Below are 18514 nucleotides of genomic sequence, written 5' to 3'. Positions count from 1 at the left end.
CAAAGAAACTCTTAACAACTGTTTTCTGAACTGTCAAAACTATTTGTGTTATTTTACTTTAGGCTCGATGCATTGCACTTGCTTAGAAAATCATACATACCCGAGATACGATGTTTATTAACCAGAATAATTTTTAACCAGAATACCTTATATTCTGATCACAGTGGAAATTATTTCCTACAGCTGGACATACTAATACTATACAATTTCAGGCGCTATATTAGCATTACTATTAGGCTCTGAATCCTAGGGTCTTTCTTATCTGCAGCTTTGATTTGGGTATGCTAAATGCATTCAGAGGCTAGAACTTTATATGCTGAGATACAAGAGTTAAAGAAAATTTCCAGGCTGTTTATCATGCCATAGTTTACAAGTAACACTAAAGGCCTTCTGTTTCATCATAGCTTTTAAACTGCTGTACAAACATAAGGTGTGGTTACTGTTTAACTTTACACCTTTTCCCAATACAAGGTCAGCTTCCTCTGTACACAGGCTCAAGTAATTCCCACTATGCCATGCCCTGTGTGCACCTTCTGGAAGTTGCCTGGTCTAGCCCCTGGACATGTAAGATCTGGGACATTTCCGAACCTGGTGGTGGAAGCTCTTGGAAATCTTTCACCACCACTAGGTGGAGGACACCTGTTTCAGGGGAGGAGGGGTTATGAAATAGGAAGTAAAACCAGGAAAAGGGAGTTGTGACCACGGTTCCAGGGCCTCAAACCCATCTTGGAATTAGCAGACCCTCAGGTCTCCATGCCATCACCCGCAGCTCTGTACCTCCCAGATCTAGGTCTATAAGAACCCAAGCTTGAAGTTCCAAATCCCATCCCCGAACGTCACATATTCGCTTCCCCCAGCTAGGAGGCCCCCAGGACATTTCTGAACACTGTCATCTCCAGTTCGCAGGAATCCGCCTTTGTGGCAAATGAAAAATGACAGATGACCAGAGCCAACAAATTTGAGCAGCGTCAGGTCGGCAACGATCTTCCAGTGAAATGGCAGCCGGAGACGTCTGCATTCTCTTTTCTCTTCACCACCTCCTGTGTTACAGAGGCATCATCCCGCCTTCCTGCCCTCTAGGCTAAGAGGATCTCTAATCGTTTCTGAAAGCCTTCCGTGCCCTCCTCCTTTCCAGTTTTTCCACTTCCAAACTCCTACCGAAGACATGTAAAGCAGAACAGAGACCATGATACAAAGAAGTTTCTTAAAACACCTCCTTTTCTGGGTTCTCAAGGCGTCCCCTTTAAGGAACCAGGCCCACCTCTTTCCCATTCACCTACTGGCTTTCCGTCCTGCCCATCACTCTACCTTTAAGAATATTTCCTGTTCCTTCAACCCAACTTGCACACCTCCGCCCCCCGGCCCTCCTCATTGGGCCGCCAGAGGCCCGTTCACTCTTCACTTTTCCCTCCACCTCCTCCCGCCCTCTAGCCGAGCGCAACGGCGTCTCGGGTTCTGATCGGCTACCACGGCAGCCTCCCCGGGATCGGATTGGTGCCATGAGTGGCAGAGGCGGGACCGCGGTGCACCCAGGATAGGCTGTTCGCGAGCCGAGCGGCGGCCGCGGGAGGGGCGGGGGGAGGGGTCGGGAGGGGCGGGGGGAGGGGGGCTGGGAAAGTTGAGGCCGCGCTGCCGCCGGGTCTCCGGCCTTGAAGGCTCGGACTCGCAGCTGCGGCAGTGGCCGCAGGAAGAGGCGGCGGGGGCGGGGGGAGAGGAGGGCCTGGGCCCGCGCTCCCCCAGCCCCAGAGGAGCAGGCGGCGGCCGCAGACTGAGAGATTCGCCCGGGCGGTCGGACAACCCTGCGGAACCCGCTTGGGATCATGACCCAGGCTGGGGTCGCCGCCGCCGCCGCCGCCGCCGCGGCCAAGACCACGCAGCCCCGGGGTGAGTGACTGTTGGAGGGGGCCGCTGACAGCCGGGGCGGGGGGCGGGGGCCGGGGCTGCGGGGGCGGCTCCGGGGGGCGGCTCCGGGCTCTGCTCCACCCACCCCTTCCCCGCTCCCGGAGGCGAGGGCTGCGCAAAGTGTGTCTTCCTCCTGGGGACCCCTGCGTGCGGAGCCTAGTGGGGCGCGAGCGCCGAAGGTGCGCGCACCCCTCTTCTCCCCGACCTCCCGGCGCCCCGCGTCCCCTGGTGCCAGGCCCGTGGGGGGCTCGCGCTGCGTCCCGACCCCCGACATGCGCGCGGGGCGAGAAGGGCTCCACGCTGCCCCGGGTGCATAAAGAGCTGGGCATTCAGGTTCATACCGGATGGCCTTTGCCCGCCGTCTTCACCTTTTCCTGTTTCCTTAATTCCCTCTTCTTTCCTTGCCCTCCGAATTTCCTTCGGACCCACTGGTCAGACTCCTGTGACTTGCTTTTTAACTCTGACACCTATGTCGGAGAGTTAGGCTTGCGTCTTCTTTTTAGAAGCCTTTCTTTTCCTTTCTGAATAGGAACGATTCTCCCATACCCGCTGTCCCCTTCCCCCTCCCCCCACTACGGTTACAGTGGGATATGGTCCTTTGAATTTATTAACTTTATCTGGAAATAAGAGAATGCATAAACCTATATGTGGGATCCCAGCTAAAGACTTCCAGCTTACGTTCTCATGCTGTTTTTACTATTAAGTAGATATATTGACCTAACACCACACAAAACTAGACAGTTGTGGCTAACTTAAGTTTGCGGAAAAAAGACAGTTGCTTACTTATCAAAGTACAGATTTCTTGAATAAACCCTTCCGCGAGTAACATGGATTCTGAAGCATATTTGTACCTTTGCTTTTTCTTAAAAAGCAATCAAGCAAACCAGCAAACCTGCTTTTTGAAGGATCAACAGGCTGTCATGCACTCTAATCACTTTGATGACTTTTTCCTCCTGCACAGGACGCGTGTTTAATGTAGTACAGAGTTGCTGTATGGGATACATTTGGTGTTTCCCTTTATTTGCGAAGTACTTTAAAAGTAATTGTTACAAAATAAGCAAAGTACTTTGTAATCATTGCACTTCTGAAACCAGGAACAGTATCCTGTCTCAGGAACAGTGTAAAGAAGAACTTAATCTCACGTTTTGCTCTAATCTAAGCAGTATGATTTTTTTTATACATAGGTATTACATTCTCTCTATATTTAAAAAAGAAGTTTTATAAAATCCAGACATGCATGCAGCCTAGAACATTCTTTGGAATAAAAGCACCTCACTGCAGGGATTCAAGGGCAGCATAGGATTGAAATGCTATAAATAAAATTCCATGAATTTTATTTCATGGAAATAAAATTCTAAAGTTGCAGACTGTGCAGTCAGTGAAATAGGCAGGTAAAAGAAATTGATCTGCTGTTTTCCTATTTTCAGACCTTAGCATTGTCAACAAGGGAAAAGAAACAAGAAAACTGAGAATGTTTAACTCAAGTTAGGAGATAAGCTTCAACAGGCAATCAGCTCAAAATTGTTGCTTATAAACAGAGACTGAATCAAGCTTGGGTCTTAACCATATCTTTCATGTCTTACCTTTTTATCCTCTAACCCAGTGGTTCTCAGTCTGGACTATACAGTAGAATCATCTTATGTACTTTTACATTTTAATGCCCAGACTGCTTGCCCCAGAGAGTCTCTTACTTTTGATGTGGGGTTAACCTCAGCTGTAGGTGTATTTTTTAAAGCTCCCCAGGTGTTTCTATTCAGCAGTCAGGGTTGAGAACTACTATGTGTCTAGAACAATGTCCAATCTACTAGGCTTGCGTTCCAGGCTATTCTAAATTAGGCCTTCACTCATGTGTCCAGCTTTCCCCCCACTACTTCCCAACATGAGCCTCCTTGTGGTCCCACAGATATGCAGTTCAGATCCCTGCTTTTGTTAATGACATTGGTCTTTCTCAGCATATGGATGCCCCTCCCTGTGCTCCCTCTCCCCAATGACAACAGTTCTAACCCTAAACTTTAATGAAGGTTTTCCTGGACAGCTCTTTCTCTTTAGTGATTGGCTCCCTTTGAAATTTTAATCCACATATTGTTTAAAAGACTCCCTTTGTGGTTACATCATGTGGTGGTTTAACTTTCTTTTTCTTTAATAAATTTATTTATAACTTCTTTTGTATATGTGTTTCATTATTCTCAAACTTAACGGCAAGGAGTATTTTTTTTTTTTTTTTTTTAATTTATTTATTTATTTTTGGCTGTGTTGGGTCTTCGTTTCTGTGCGAGGGCTTTCCCCAGTTGCGGCAAGCGGGAGCCACTCTTCATCGCGGTGCGCGGGCCTCTCACTATCGCGGCCTTTCTTGTTGCGGAGCACAGGCTCCAGACGCGCAGGCTCAGTAATCATGGCTCACGGGCCCAGCTGCTCCGCGGCATGTGGGATCTTCCCAGACCAGGGCTCGAACCCGTGTCCCCTGCATTGGCAGGCAGATTCTCAACCACTGCGCCACCAGGGAAGCCCGCAAGGAGTATTTTATTTTTCGCTCTTCTACAGCAGTTTGCTGTGAGTTGGATTGATTTGCTTTGAAACCTCCCCACTCTGCTTGCAACCATAGTTTCAGGTTTGATTCCATCCCAGATGTTTCTGTCGTGGTAGCTTCCTCACACCTTAACTCACATTGAATTCATGTATGGATGTCAGTTTCTTCCATGTATTTTCCTGACTTCTTCAGTAGGTTGATTATTTTCTCTTCTGTGGCCCCATAACAGCTTGTACTTATTTCTGTGTTAACACTAATCACATTGCCGTTGAGTATGTGTTTATCCACCTTCTCCATGAGCCTGCTACCCCTAAAGCGTCCACATTGAGAGCTCCAGGAGGTACGATTCACACTGTATTCTTAAATACCATTGCAGCATGTGGAGCTAGAACCCCCTGAACATAGCAACTGTGTTCTCTTCATCTTTGTACTTCTGGGACCTAACATCGCACTTATTAGTAGGCACTCAAAAAATGTTTGTGAAATGAGTAAATGTTGTGTTATATATTATGCAAAGATAACCATATACACCTTTAGCATAGGTTGATTTGGCATTAATTGATTTCACTATTAAATATTTTTATGTCCTAGACTCCTATTATGGATTTATTAAGGATTAGTGGAATTTAAGTAATTATGGTTATGATAGATCGCTTAAACATGTAATCATCCTTCCAATATGCATGGAGGTATATACCTTGAGTCTTTTATTCTGAGCTCTGGAAGTCGACTCTTGTTATCTGTAAAATATTTGTGGAACTCTAAGAGAAAAGCTGTTAACTGTCCAATTAGATAATTTTTCTTTTTCTCATTAAATTTTCCATACGGGTACAATTGCAGTACTTCAGAAGTCCAGATCTTTTAATTAGATCAGTAGGGCATAATAAGTTGCTCCTATTAATGTGCTAATATCCTGTTTTTAATTCAGTTCATCAAGTATTTATTGAGTGCTTACCATGTGTCCAATACTCTTAGGTGCTAAAGAGAATACAGAAGTAGTAAATGGTGTGGACTCAGCTCTCAAGAAGTTTTTAGACTTACTGGGAGGATTGGAGAGCATCATATCAAATAAGGGACTGAACACAATATTCATTAGCTAATTTAAACGTAAGTACTCAAAATTGATGATGCAGTGATTAATACCACGTAAAATTAAGAAAAACCAGATATTCTTTCAATAGACATTTATTACTCCCATACTGAGTACTAATTGTTGAGCATACAAATATGGAAGATGTGGTGTCTACCATTTAGAAACTTACGGTCTAGTGGGAATAGCCAATAAGCATATAGAGTGTATTTCCTGTTAAGATATTGTAGAGTATGTATTATGTCAGGATGTTTGGGACTAACCTCTAGGGATCAGAGAAAGTTTCAAAGAGGATAATTAGGAGTTCCCAGTTGGAAAGCTGATATGAGCATTCCAAACAAAGTGATAGGTGCAAAGGCATGGAAATGAGAGAGGGCATTTCTTGATTAAGGAGCTACCAGTAGATTGTCATGGTAGGAAGTGGTATGTTAAAGAGCATGGACTTTGGAGTCAGACATGTGTGGTTTGCAAACTTTTATTCCTGAGAGGTCTGAGCCCTGGCAGACCTTGTCTGTGTAATGTAGCAGTAGTGTGGTAATTTTGCTGCTAGTATTAGTAAATAGAGGTGCCCCAGGGTTCTCCCAGTTCCCACCTATGCTCCTTGTGACTTCCCTTTTGTCTATTACCTGGCTGCATGAGGAGCCCCAGACAGCCTTCCCTCCAAATTAATGAAGCCATTATTGGGTCCCTTGACAAAAGCAGTCTCCCCTTAGCTACTGTAATTTCTTAAACAGCAGAAGCCTGTAGTGAAGGTAACAGGGAGAAGAAATTTGTAGTGTAACCATGAGAGGTACCACTTCTACCTCTACTCCAATTGCAGGATCAATTTCTCTTTGGTTAAAGCAACAGAAATTGTCTTTGGCTAACTTAAGCAGAAAAGGGGGATTTATGGATAGATACTGGTAAGTTCATGGAAGTGAAGGAAGGTAGAATAATGAAGCCTTGGGAAGACCAGAGAAAGCAGCTTCCAGGATCACATGGGTCTGTGGGGCTAACTCAGCCTCAGCCAGTTTTCCTCCTTGTGCACAGAGTCTTGTTGGTCAGCCCTGTGCCCACCCCAGAGGTGAGCCCATGTTTGATAGTCATATCAGACCTCAGGAATCAGACAGAGAAGCTGTCCAAAGGAAGAGCGAGGTGGTATTGCCAGAAGGCCAAAAACAAGATATTTCCTACAGAGTTTGTAGGATCTGGCAGTGTGGAGATCTTGATGTGTGAGCTTGATGTAAACAGTTTTAGGAATAAAAGCCATGTAACAGGGAGTTGAAGAGTGAATGGGAAGTGAGGAAGAAAGGACAGTGAGTATAAACTACTTGTTCAAGGAGCCTGATAGTGGGAAGAGAGAAGAGAATAGGAACATCTAGAATCTGTGGCAAGGTCAGAAAAGGAAAAAAAAATTTTTTTAATCTTTTAAATGGGAAAAAAATGAATAATACATTTTAATGTAAAAGCACTAATAGGGAAGGAGAGATTAATAATATATGAGAGAAAGGATATACTTTTGTAACAAAATTGCTAAGAAGTGGGAGTGATAGAGTCCAGAACAAAGGTAGAAGGTTTAGTCTTAGCTGGAAATGTTAGGGAAGGTTTTATAGAAGAGGACAGATTTGCACTGGGCTTTAAAGAGTTAATAGGACTTGGATAAGCAGAGCAAAGTGGAAAAGTTGTGTCAGTGGGAAAATAGCATAGATTTAGCAAAAAATAAACTAGCTGATAAGGAGCACAGGGAAAAATCTGTCTGAACTGGGGAGGAGGGAAGAGTAGATGATGTGATCAGCTGTATAACCCTGCTCCTCTGTGTGTTGTACTGGGTAGAAATGGATGAGTGAGCCCTGCCAATAAAGAAGGCAGTGTGAGGTAGAGTCATGAAAGGTAGGATCCAAGAGTTTGGATTTGATACAGTAGATGTTGGAAAATGGTACTGTAGATTCTGGAGCAGGACAGGCATGTGATGGGATACAGTGCAATGGAAAGATGAATGAGACATTGGAGAATAGGGAAAAGACTGGGAGCAAAAAAGAGCCAGACCTGTGTAAAATGGGGACCCACGTAAGGTGGTAGTAACAAACATGAGAAGAACATTGTGAAACAAATTGATAGGATTCGGTGAGAAGATCTGAAGGTTACTTTTGAGTTTAAAGCCATGTTAAAATTTTGGTGTCGTCGGTAAAATGGAGAAATTGGAAATAGGTCTCTTAAGAGGCAAGGCCATTTGACATGTTGCAAACAGAGTCTTGTTTATTGGTTTTGAAATGAATTGTTCTGAAGAGAGCTTTGCCTAACCAAAGATTTGGAACAAGATCAGTGGTGAAATATAGCTTTATTGTAAAAAACATAACAGCTTTTACACAGAAACAATTGGAAACTTTGCAGGGAAAAAGCAAATATAAAAAAGCATTCAGCCTTGGAAGTCAAAGTGAGAGAAAGACAAGGATTCATGTTAGAGAAAGATGATGCATAATTGGAGAGAGGAAGACAGCCTGGGAGAGAGAATTTCAAGAAAAGGCAGAGATCAGCAGCCTCAAATCCTGCAGAGAAGAGAAGACCTTTGACTTGGTGAAAAATAGTCCCTGACCTCTAAGAAAGCAGTTTTGGTTGGCAGGAGCAATCAGAAGGCATACTGCCATGGGGTTTAGGAGAGATTGGCCAGTGAAGGAAAGGTGAGAAGTTTCATAGGAAAGGAGGAAAGAAACGGAATGATAGACAGAAAAGGCAGTAAATTCCAGTTCAATATGAGGAAACTCTTTGTATTTTGGAAACAAGAGAGAAATGGTTAAGAAGGGAATATAGTACTAAAGAGGAAAGAATCGAGTATAGACTCTCTCTCCACAGATGGTGGAATTAGCTTTAGGATGTTCTGGTAGGCTGAAAGGACAGATGTATAGACAGAGGTCTGTTATGATAAATGTAGGATCCAGTTAAGGAATGTGAACCAGATGACCTTCATCTTCCCAGTGAATTAGGGGGGAAATGGAAGAAAGGCAAGTAAAGTGTCTTTAGCTCTTGCTACATACCAGACACTTTGCTTGATCCATTAAACGTATTATCGTCTGTCATACAGAGTGAAGTAAGTCAGAAAGAGAAAAACAAATACAGTATGCTAACACATATATATGGAATCTAAGGGAAAATAAAGGTCATGAAGAACCTAGTGGCAAGATGGGAATAAAGACACAGACCTACTAGAGAATGGACTTGAGGATATGGGGAGGGGGAGGGGTAAGATGTGATAGGGGGAGAGAGTGGCATAGACATATATACACTACCAAATGTAAAATAGCTAGCTAGTGGGAAGCAGCCGCATAGCACAGGGAGATCAGCTCGGTGCTTTGTGACCACCTAGAGGGGTGGGATAGGGAGGGTGGGAGGGAGGGAGATGCAAGAGGGAAGAGATATGGGAACATATGTATATGTATAACTGATTCACTTTGTTATAAAGCAGAAACAACAACAACAACAAAAAAAAAACAAAAAACAAAAAAAAACGTATTATCATGTAAACTCCTAAGAGTTCTTTGAGGGGTTGGTGATAATCTCCCAATTTTAAATGTGAGGGTGCTAAGACTTCAAGGAACACTTATTTTTAAAACCAAATAGCTAGTAAATGTCAACTTTGAGATTTGATCCTCAGTCTGATATCAAAGGCTAGTCTCATTCCACTCTACCATTCATTCATTAATATGAGGTGAAGAATATGGGGAACTTGAGAGAATCTGTATTACTGATTACAGTGGCCGTGCCTCAGAATCACTTGAGGAGCTTTAAAAAGCTCCTGCACCTTACCCCTGTTACTCATTCCTTTAGCAGCATGCTCACTGATTACCCACTATATTAGCCAGGCTTCTCCAGAGAAACAATAGGATATATGTCACAAGATGAGTCTGGAGCATCTTACAGTGCCAAAAAGTAAGAAAGTACTAAAGAGTGTTAATAGGAAATTTGAGGAGGGCAGTTGGTGGAGAAGACTACTACTTTTACAACTTAAATCCTTCAGAATGATCAGAGTAGTTTAATATAAGGGTGTTTTATTTGTATAATGAAAAAAATCCAGTTAAATAACAAGAAGAATAAGAAAATGGGAGAATAAGGACATATCCTTATTAGTGTTGAAAAGCTGGGAAAGGTGTCATCTAAAGATGAAAAACATTGAGGACTTTAGGAGAAATGAAAAGCATATAGGAACAGGTTGATGACAAACCTTATAGCATTGAGAAATCTGCAACCTGATACAGGCTTAAAGGAGAAACACTAGAAAAGTGAGTTTTGCCAACACAATTCTGGAAAACCCTAAAAGCTCAGAGACTTTGAAAAGTTGAGGTTGGTTGTCTTAGTCCATTTTGGTTGTTGTAACAAAATACCATAGACTGGGTGGCTTATAAACAACTGAAATTTATTTCTCACAGTTCTGGAGGCTGGGAGTCCAGATCAGGGTGCCAGCATGGTTGGATTCTGGTGAAGGCCTTCTTCTGAGTTGCAGACCGCCTACTTCTTGCTGCATCCTCACAAGGTGGAAGGGGCAAGCGACTTCTCTGGGCCTTGTTTTATAAGGGCACCAATCCCATTCATGAGGCCTCTGCCCTCATGACCTAATCATCTCTTAAAGGTCCCACCTCTTAATACTATCACCTTAGGGATTAGGATTTCAGCATATGGATTTGGGAGGGGATGCAAATATTCAGATGGTAACGGTGGTCAAAAGGTAATTAGTTACTGGATTTTAGAACAACTGTACTAGGCCTAATTAGAATAGCTAATTACAGTGTTTACTTGAGGGCTAAGCTACTAGAACTTATTTATATAAATTGGGTGTATCTCCATCTTGGGCTTGAGGGCCAGAGAGAGAATCAGGGTTATACTTCAGAGAACTTCTAACTGCGCCTGTGAATGTAGGGCTCCTTCCTTCAGAAGTTACCCATCTAGCTGCTCCCCTCCATCTCTGCATGATACTCTGGATAGCCAGCACTCTCATAAACAGCATACACTTTCATGATGGGGAGAAGAGTGATATTCACATATATTAAAGCAGTGGTTGTTAGTGGTGGATGCCCATTAAAATCACCTAGGGAGCTTTTCTTTTTAAGATGATTTCTACAGTGCATCCAGAGTTGAGAACCACTGTGCTGGGGAAACCAACTTTAGCTATCAGTTCGATTAACCAAGACTCACTAAATATTTAAGGAAAATCAAGAGGGTGAAAGAGGGACACCAAGCTGAACAAACAGAGGAATTGATTTTTGAGAAAACAAATTGAATATAATAGATAAAAGATAACATTTGTTATTCAAAAATATCCTGAAAGATTTTAGGTAATATAATTTCCATAAAATAACAATGGGGTGCTATGAAAAAGAAACAAGAACAAGACAGTTTTTGGAAATTGAAAACATATTTTCTGAAATAAAAACTTTAATAGCAGGCTGAATAGCAGCATGACTGAATTAATGAACTAGAAGATCAGACCAAGGAGTTCTTCCAAAATATGGTACAAAAGAACAAAGAAGAAAACTATGAGCTGTTGGACATGAAATATATATCTAGGAGGAGAACTAATACTCTAGAACTAAAATTCTGCACAGTTTCAGTAAGTCTTTGGCAGAGGGGAGATGGTGGGCATTTGGTGGGTAAGAATTAGAGTGTGTTAAAACTTCTGTAGTGGTAGAAGAGGAGACCATAGATACTATTTTTAATAGGAAGAAAATTTGTTTAAATTTAATATTAGTATATCTTAAGTTATTGATATGTGATTCCTTTTCTGTCAGCCTTATCCTCTCAGCTTTGCTTTTCTTTGTTTGTCAATTTCATCCTCAGACTTTCTTCCCTCTTTTGCAAGATGTCTGCAAGTTCAGTATTTGGAATTACCTGCTTTCTCTTTAAATTGGAGAGAGAAAGGGCACAGCTACCCACATCATCAAAGAAAAGTCCTGAGCTTTGCTTTGATTGGATAGGTCAGAGACCAGTCACTGTTGTCAGAAAAAAAATCATTTGCCAAGACCTGCCAAGGCCTACTACTGAAGCACAAGGGCTGTGCTGGGGAGGGGTACATACCTAAGTGAGAATTGGGGAAGTTCATGGAGTGGAGAGGAGAAAATGTCTAACAAATGTCCACTACAGTATGTTTCTTAAAATTGTTAAGGATATTTATGAATAGAATAGATATAGAAGATATTGAGGAAAATAAACAAAAAGCCAGACAAGGAAAAGTAAAAACTTAGTGAAGGAGGGAAGAGAAAAAAAGCAAAATATGACCAAATGTAGCAATAGTTACAATAAATGTGACTGTAGTACATTCTCATTTTTTTTAAAAAAAGCTCTTAAATTATGTAGAAACAAATCTCCAGATTTGTGTTATTTTAGACATATATAAACAAAATAATGCAGAAAGGTTAAAAATAAAATACACAAATACATACTCCAGGCAAATGTTGAATGGAAGAAAATGCATAGTAATTTGTTATCAAAATTTAATTCCAGACAACAAACATTTAATTTAAAATAGTTGATAAAACTTTATACCTAAGGAGCTAAAAATACACACTCTTCTCAAATACTCATATAACACTTAACAAAAATATATTATGTAACAGGGCTACACAGAAAATCTCAAATTCTGAAAATTGAAAATTTTTTATTGCCAGTTGTAATGCAAGGAAATAGTTCTCTCTCTCTCTCTCTCTCTCACACACACACACACACACACACACACACTCTCTTAACAAAAGTGGAACCAAAAAAGAAGAAATATAACTTCTTGGAAAGCTTTTTACTTTACCTAAGTTTGAAGAGGATATAAAAGTTGAAATTACAAGGAAGAAAAAGTCAAGGTAATAAAAACAAGCAAATCATGGAAAAAAGAAATATAAATGATTTATAACATGTGAAGGGGTATTCAGCCTCACTAGTCCTCAAGGAGATGCAAGTTAAGCAATAATAAGATATTTTGTGTTGCTTTGGACTGAAAAATTTAAAAGATGTTGATTGTACCCTTTTTTTGTCAGCATTGTTTTTAATAGCAAACAAAACAAAACAAAACCCAGAAGTAAAAAAGGAAGAGAGATAACAACATTGTAAATCAACTATACCCCAATAAAAATTTTAAAAATAAAATAAAATAAATAAAAAAGAAAGAGGGATAAAGAATATTCATCAATGGGTAACAGCTAAATAAATGATGGCTCATCCATGTTACACAATGCTATGCAGGTATTAGAAAGAGTAAGTTAAATTGATATGTACTTACTGGAAAGATGTCCATAATGTATTTCTAAGTAAAAATAAAGCAGATTTCAGAGTGACATAGAGCATGATTTAATTTTTATTAAAAAATTTGTGCATGTGATAATACATATATGTAAATAACTGTAGAAAGATCAAGAAAATTGATGTCAAATTGATTACCAACTGGGAGAGGGTAGAATGAATAGGTGGTAATGGGGACTTTGATTTTCCTCCTTGAAAAAAGGGATGTGGTTAGGGGTAATGTTTATTTTTTTGTTTTTCAGTATAGCATTTAAAAAATAATTTAATATTTAAGTGAAACTGTATACTATTTAGAAATTAATAACTTGAAAATATTACCTATCAAAATTTATGGGCTGTGGACAAAGTTGTACCTTGAGGAAATATTATAGCCTTAAATGCATTTATTAGAAAGACAAAAATTAATTCATAATGCATACATGTGGCAAAAATTAAAATTGCATTTGAAGATATACACTAGGTCTCCTGTGTACTGTGTCCCCCATTTCCCTTCCTCAAAGGCAGTCCTTCCAGAGAAATTCTGTGCATCATTTATTAACATATGTTCTCCTCCCCATCCCAAAGGATAGGTATTATATACAAGTTTACTTGTAACATTTATTTATTTATCAATATTTATTTACTTATTTATTTATTTATTTACTTATTTGCTAGGGCTGCCATAACAAAATACACAGGCTGGATGGCTTAAACAAGAAAAATTAATTTTCTTAAAGTTCTTGAGGCTCAAAATCCAAGATTAAGGTGTCAGCAGGTTTAGTTTCTTCTGAAGCCTCTCCTTGGCTTGTAGATGGTTGCTTTCTCCTCACGTGGTCCTCCCTATGTCTGTGTGGTCTGCATTCTAATCTCCTTTTCTTATAAGGACACCAGTCATCTTGGATTAGGGCCTGCCCTAATGACCCCATTTTAACTTAATTACCTCTTTAAAGATCCTATCCTCAAATACAGTCACATTCTGAAGTATTGGGCATTAGGACTTCAACATGTGAATTTGGGGGAGATACAATACAGCCCATAACAAATAAATAGGTAAATAAATAAATAGATAAATAAATAAATAAATTTGACTATCAGTACATATAACTACATTGTATGGGTGGAGCTATTAGGTTGAACCATCTGAAATTGTAGTTTCTAGAGGCAGAAAATATCGCATATGGACAGTTTCAGGGGTTCAACATGATACTGTGACATATTTAATCAGTCTCCTTTTGATGAGCATTTCCGTGTCTTTTGTTACTTGAATATCCTTGAATAAATGTCTTCTGCCACATACATACTTGCGGTAAATTTCTAGGAGTTGTTGCATTAAAGAGGTATGTGTTTCTGTGGACCAGGTGTGGGTCCACATTATGTCAGGAGGGAGCTGGTCTGGGCACTGTGCTACAGGCCTTCCTGACAGGGGCAAGGGCACCTCAGCAGAAAGAGACTGGGGCTGTAAGGACAGAGGCAGAAGGCGGGTGGGGAGAGTGCAAGAGATTGTGTGGCCGGAGGCATTACCTCCATTAAAGGAACTGTACTGATACATTCTCAATGGATTATTTTGTGACTAGAAATGACTAGAGGATTTTTATTATGTAATTGTGACCAGTAGAGTCATGGGATCTGCCCTAAATTTTATCCAAGGAGCAGGATCACCCAACAGAGGAGATTTGAACTGGGACTGGAAGATATTTTATACTATTCGCATTTTATGTGTCCTGCTCTTTCAGTATAACAGTTACTAATATGTACATAAATAATTGCTTGGACATACATAGGAAAAATATCTGGAATTGATACCACCAGACTGTTAAGAGCAGAAGGGCACTGGTACTTCATGTACATCTGTGCTGTTTAAAATTTTTACAAAGAGCAAGGATTATTTTTGCAACTGAATTAAAAAAAAAAAGCCTTAAAGCATGGAGTTCTCTTTGAATTTAATTATGATATAGTTTCTGAGCCAGAAGTATCAATATTTGTAGTTTGTATGGGCAAGAGCAAGGAAAAGGTCTAAAAAATGCCGAGCTGTTTACAGTGGTTATTCCTGAAGAGTGCAATTATAGAGCTAAATAACTTTTCCATTTAACTTTATACATTTCTAGACTCTTCAGAAATGATTTTTAAAATAATACTGTATTGAATATTTGGAAGTTGCTAAGAGAGTAGATGTTAAAACTTCTCATCACAAGAAAAAATTTTGTAACTGTGTGGTGATGGATGTTAACTAGACTTATTGTGGTGAGCATGTTGCAATATATGCAAATATCAAATCATTATGTTGTATACCTGAAACTAATGTAATGTTATATGTCAATTATATCTCAATAAAAACATGTTTTTATACAAACAGGTTACTTGTGTAGCTTAAAAATAAAAATTTAAAACTGCATTCAGCAAATTACTATGCCCTTGGCTTATTTCTTTTTCTTGAAATATAGTTTCACTCAACTGCACAGTAAAAGCAGGACTTCATTATTTCATATTCCTATATATGTCATAGCATCTCAAGATTGGCATTTATGAAAACTCCATGACTGATTGCACCCAACATTATGGTGGGAGCCAACAGACATCGTTAAAGGACGTAGTATTTCTTTAACGGCAGAGAAAATTAGAACTTCTGATAGCAGTTAGAGAAAGCAGAAGACAACACAGCACACTCATAAACAGTTCCTCAAGTTCCCACCAAGATGGAAAGCAGCTGCTGAAACCACGTGTATAGAGGAAGGATTCTTTTGGGTGTGAAAAGCACCCCTGTGCTATTCCCACTATTAATACATATATGCCAGATTTCAAGATTTAATGAGTTGAACCCCGTAGACCAGGTAGGAGGTTATTAACCTAAAATGCTGGAGAAGATAAATGCAAATAGTAGCTCATCTAGCAAAATACAGAGAGCAAAGGTGCCTCAAAGCACTAAATAAGATGATAGCGTACGTATATCCAAGATACTAAACATAAATGCTGTAATCGCAATTTTGAATGACATGGAGAAATGCCCACCTTAAGTAAAAAACAGAACATAGCATTGCCTATGGCCTACCATTTTAATGACTGTGACCCAGACCAAGAATTAATGCTTAATTGTGTTGTAATTTCCATGGATCATATTCTAGTTCAGTAGTGTAAATCATTTTGATTGGCGAGGACTAAGGATTTATTGTAGATCTCATATAAAGAAATGGAACATATTTTAAAATTGCATATCTACGTAGCCACTCTTAAAACATTTTAAGTAATTGTAAAATGCTTAGGAATGCATTCAACAGCAGCAAGACGAATACAGAGATTGAAAAAATCTTTCTCAACCCATGGACAAATGATGTTTAAGCAATGTGCCATAAAATATTTTCAACTAAGACACTTTAATTCCAACTTGAAATTTTTATAAGAATTAGGTTTTTCTCTTCATAGTGTCTAAAGACACAATTAAAATTAACCTTTACCACTAAATTGCTTCTTGGTGGGAAGAAAATGCAACTTGCCACTGAAAGTTAAACTAAATCTTCTCTTAAATAAATGCCAGTACTTTTTGGTGGCTTCACATTTTCCCTGTATTAGGGAAATTGGGGATGACTGGTGACTAAGTAGAATTTTGAAATTATATGCTGAAAGAAAGCAGATGTACAAAGTGATGAAAAAGATGAATGGGTAGAGAGTTTCAACTTACCCAAAGAGACTTCTATCAAACAGTTTTTTTTAAAATTTAAGATCTTGATTGAGGTATAATTCACATACCATGAAGTTTACCATTTAAAGAGTAATTCAATGCTTTTTAGTATGTTTACGGAGTTGTGCAACCATCACCATTATCTAATTTTAGAACATTTCATCATCCCCCAAAGACCACCCCTCCCCTCCACCTTCCTCATTAGCATTCACTCCCCATCCTTCTCAGCCCCTGGCAACCACTTTATTTCTCTATGGGTTTACCTGTTATGGCCATTTCTTATAAATGGAATATATAAAGGTCGCAATATGTGACATTTTGTGTCAGACTTCTTTCATTTAATATAATGTTTATAATATAAAGGATCACCCATGCTGTAGCATGTATCAGTACTTCATGTCTTTTTATTGCTGAATAATATTCCATTGTGTGGATATATCACATTTTATTTATTTGTCATTTGAGGACATTTCGCTTGTTCCAACTCTTAAACTATTATGAACATTGCTGCTACAAATATCCATGTACAGGTTTTTGTGTGAACATGTGTTTTCAATTCTCGTGGGTATATACCTAGGTGGAATTGCTGGATTATATGGCAACTCTGTGTTTAACTATTTGAGGAACTGCCAGACTGTTTTCTAAAGTGACCATACCATTTTACATTCCCGCCAGCAATGTATGAGGTAGTAGCACACTTCTGAATATATACATATATTTTTTCCAGCTTTATTGAGGTATGATTGACAAATAAAAATTACATATATTTAAGGTATATAAAATAATGCTTTGATATAAGTATACATTGTGAAATGATTACCACAGTCAAGCTAATTAACACATCCGTCACCTCACATAGCTACCGTTTGTGGTGAGAACAATTAAGATTTTCTCTCAGCAAATTTCAAATATACAATACCTTACATTAACTATAGTCACCATGCTGTACATTAGGTCTTCAGAACTTTTTCAATGTATAACTGATTGTACACTTTGACCATTTCCTCCACCCCCTGGCCCCTGGTAACAACAATTTTACCCTCTGTTACTATGAGTTTGACTTTTTTAGTTTCCATGTATAAGTGAGATAATACAGTGTTTGTTTGTCTGTGTCTGGCTTATTTCATTTAGCATAATGTCCTTCAGGCTGATCCATGTTGTTACAAGTGTCAGGATTTCCCTTTTTTTAAGGCTGAATGATATATACATACACATATATATATCACATACAATATACAAAATAATACATTCATATAGTACAGTATTTTCTTTACCCATTCATCTGTCAATGGACACTTAGGTTGTTTCCATATCTTGGCTACTGTGGATGATGCTGCAATGAATAGAGTACAGAGATTTCTTTGAGATAGTGATTTATTTCCTTTGGATATATACCCAGAAGTGTGATGCTGGAACATATGGTAGTTCTATTTTTAATTTTTTGAGGAACCTCCATGCTGTTTTCCATAATGGCTGTACCAGTTTATGTTCCCACCAACAGTACAAGAGGGTTCCCTTTTCTCCACACCCTCACCAACACTTATCTTTCGACTTTTTGATAATAGCCATTTTAACAGGTGTGAACTGAGATCTCTTTGTGGTTTTGATTTGCATTTACCTGATGATTAATGATGTTGAGCATCTTTTCACATACCTGTTGGTCATTTGTATGTCTTCTTTGGAAATATATATTCTTCTTTGAATATATATATATATATATATATATATATATATATATATTTATTTATTTATTTATTTATTTATTATTTTTTGATATGGACCATTTTTAAAGTCTTTATTGAATTTGTTACAGTATTGCTTCTGTTTTATGTTTTGGTTTTCTGGCCACAAGGCATGTGGGATCTTAACTCCCCGACCAGGGATCGAGCCTGCACCCCCTGCATTGGAAGGCGAAGTCTTAACCACCAGACTGCCAGGGAAATCCCTGAATATATATTTTTAAAAGAAACTTCAGGGAATTAAGTGGCAGTGACCTCGAAAGAGCCTTTTGAGATGCTGGTAATGTTCTATATATTGATCAGAGTGGTGGGTACATGGTTGTATTCATGTATAAAAATGCATGAGGAGT

At 39.3% G+C, this 18514-nt stretch overlaps 1 protein-coding gene across 3 annotated transcripts in view; it reads left to right on the top strand.

The window, feature by feature from the left end:
- The first annotated feature begins 1679 nt into the window (after window positions 1-1679).
- The window catches only part of USF3 (upstream transcription factor family member 3), a 44759-nt gene continuing 27924 nt past the window's right edge, over window positions 1680-18514 (top strand). For 2 of the 3 annotated variants that reach the window (XM_061194190.1, XM_061194189.1), the window contains exons 1-2: window positions 1680-1884; window positions 5405-5536. The gene's annotated coding sequence lies outside the window, so the exon portion shown is untranslated. The remainder of the gene's footprint in view (window positions 1885-5404; window positions 5537-18514) is intronic. The other variant, XM_061194191.1, reaches the window with a different exon arrangement.

The sequence above is a fragment of the Eubalaena glacialis genome, chromosome 6 (genome assembly GCF_028564815.1).
Source record: "Eubalaena glacialis isolate mEubGla1 chromosome 6, mEubGla1.1.hap2.+ XY, whole genome shotgun sequence".
NCBI lineage: Eukaryota > Metazoa > Chordata > Mammalia > Artiodactyla > Balaenidae > Eubalaena > Eubalaena glacialis.
Note: the sequence above shows the minus strand (reverse complement) of the source record. Positions and strands in the feature narration are given on the sequence as shown.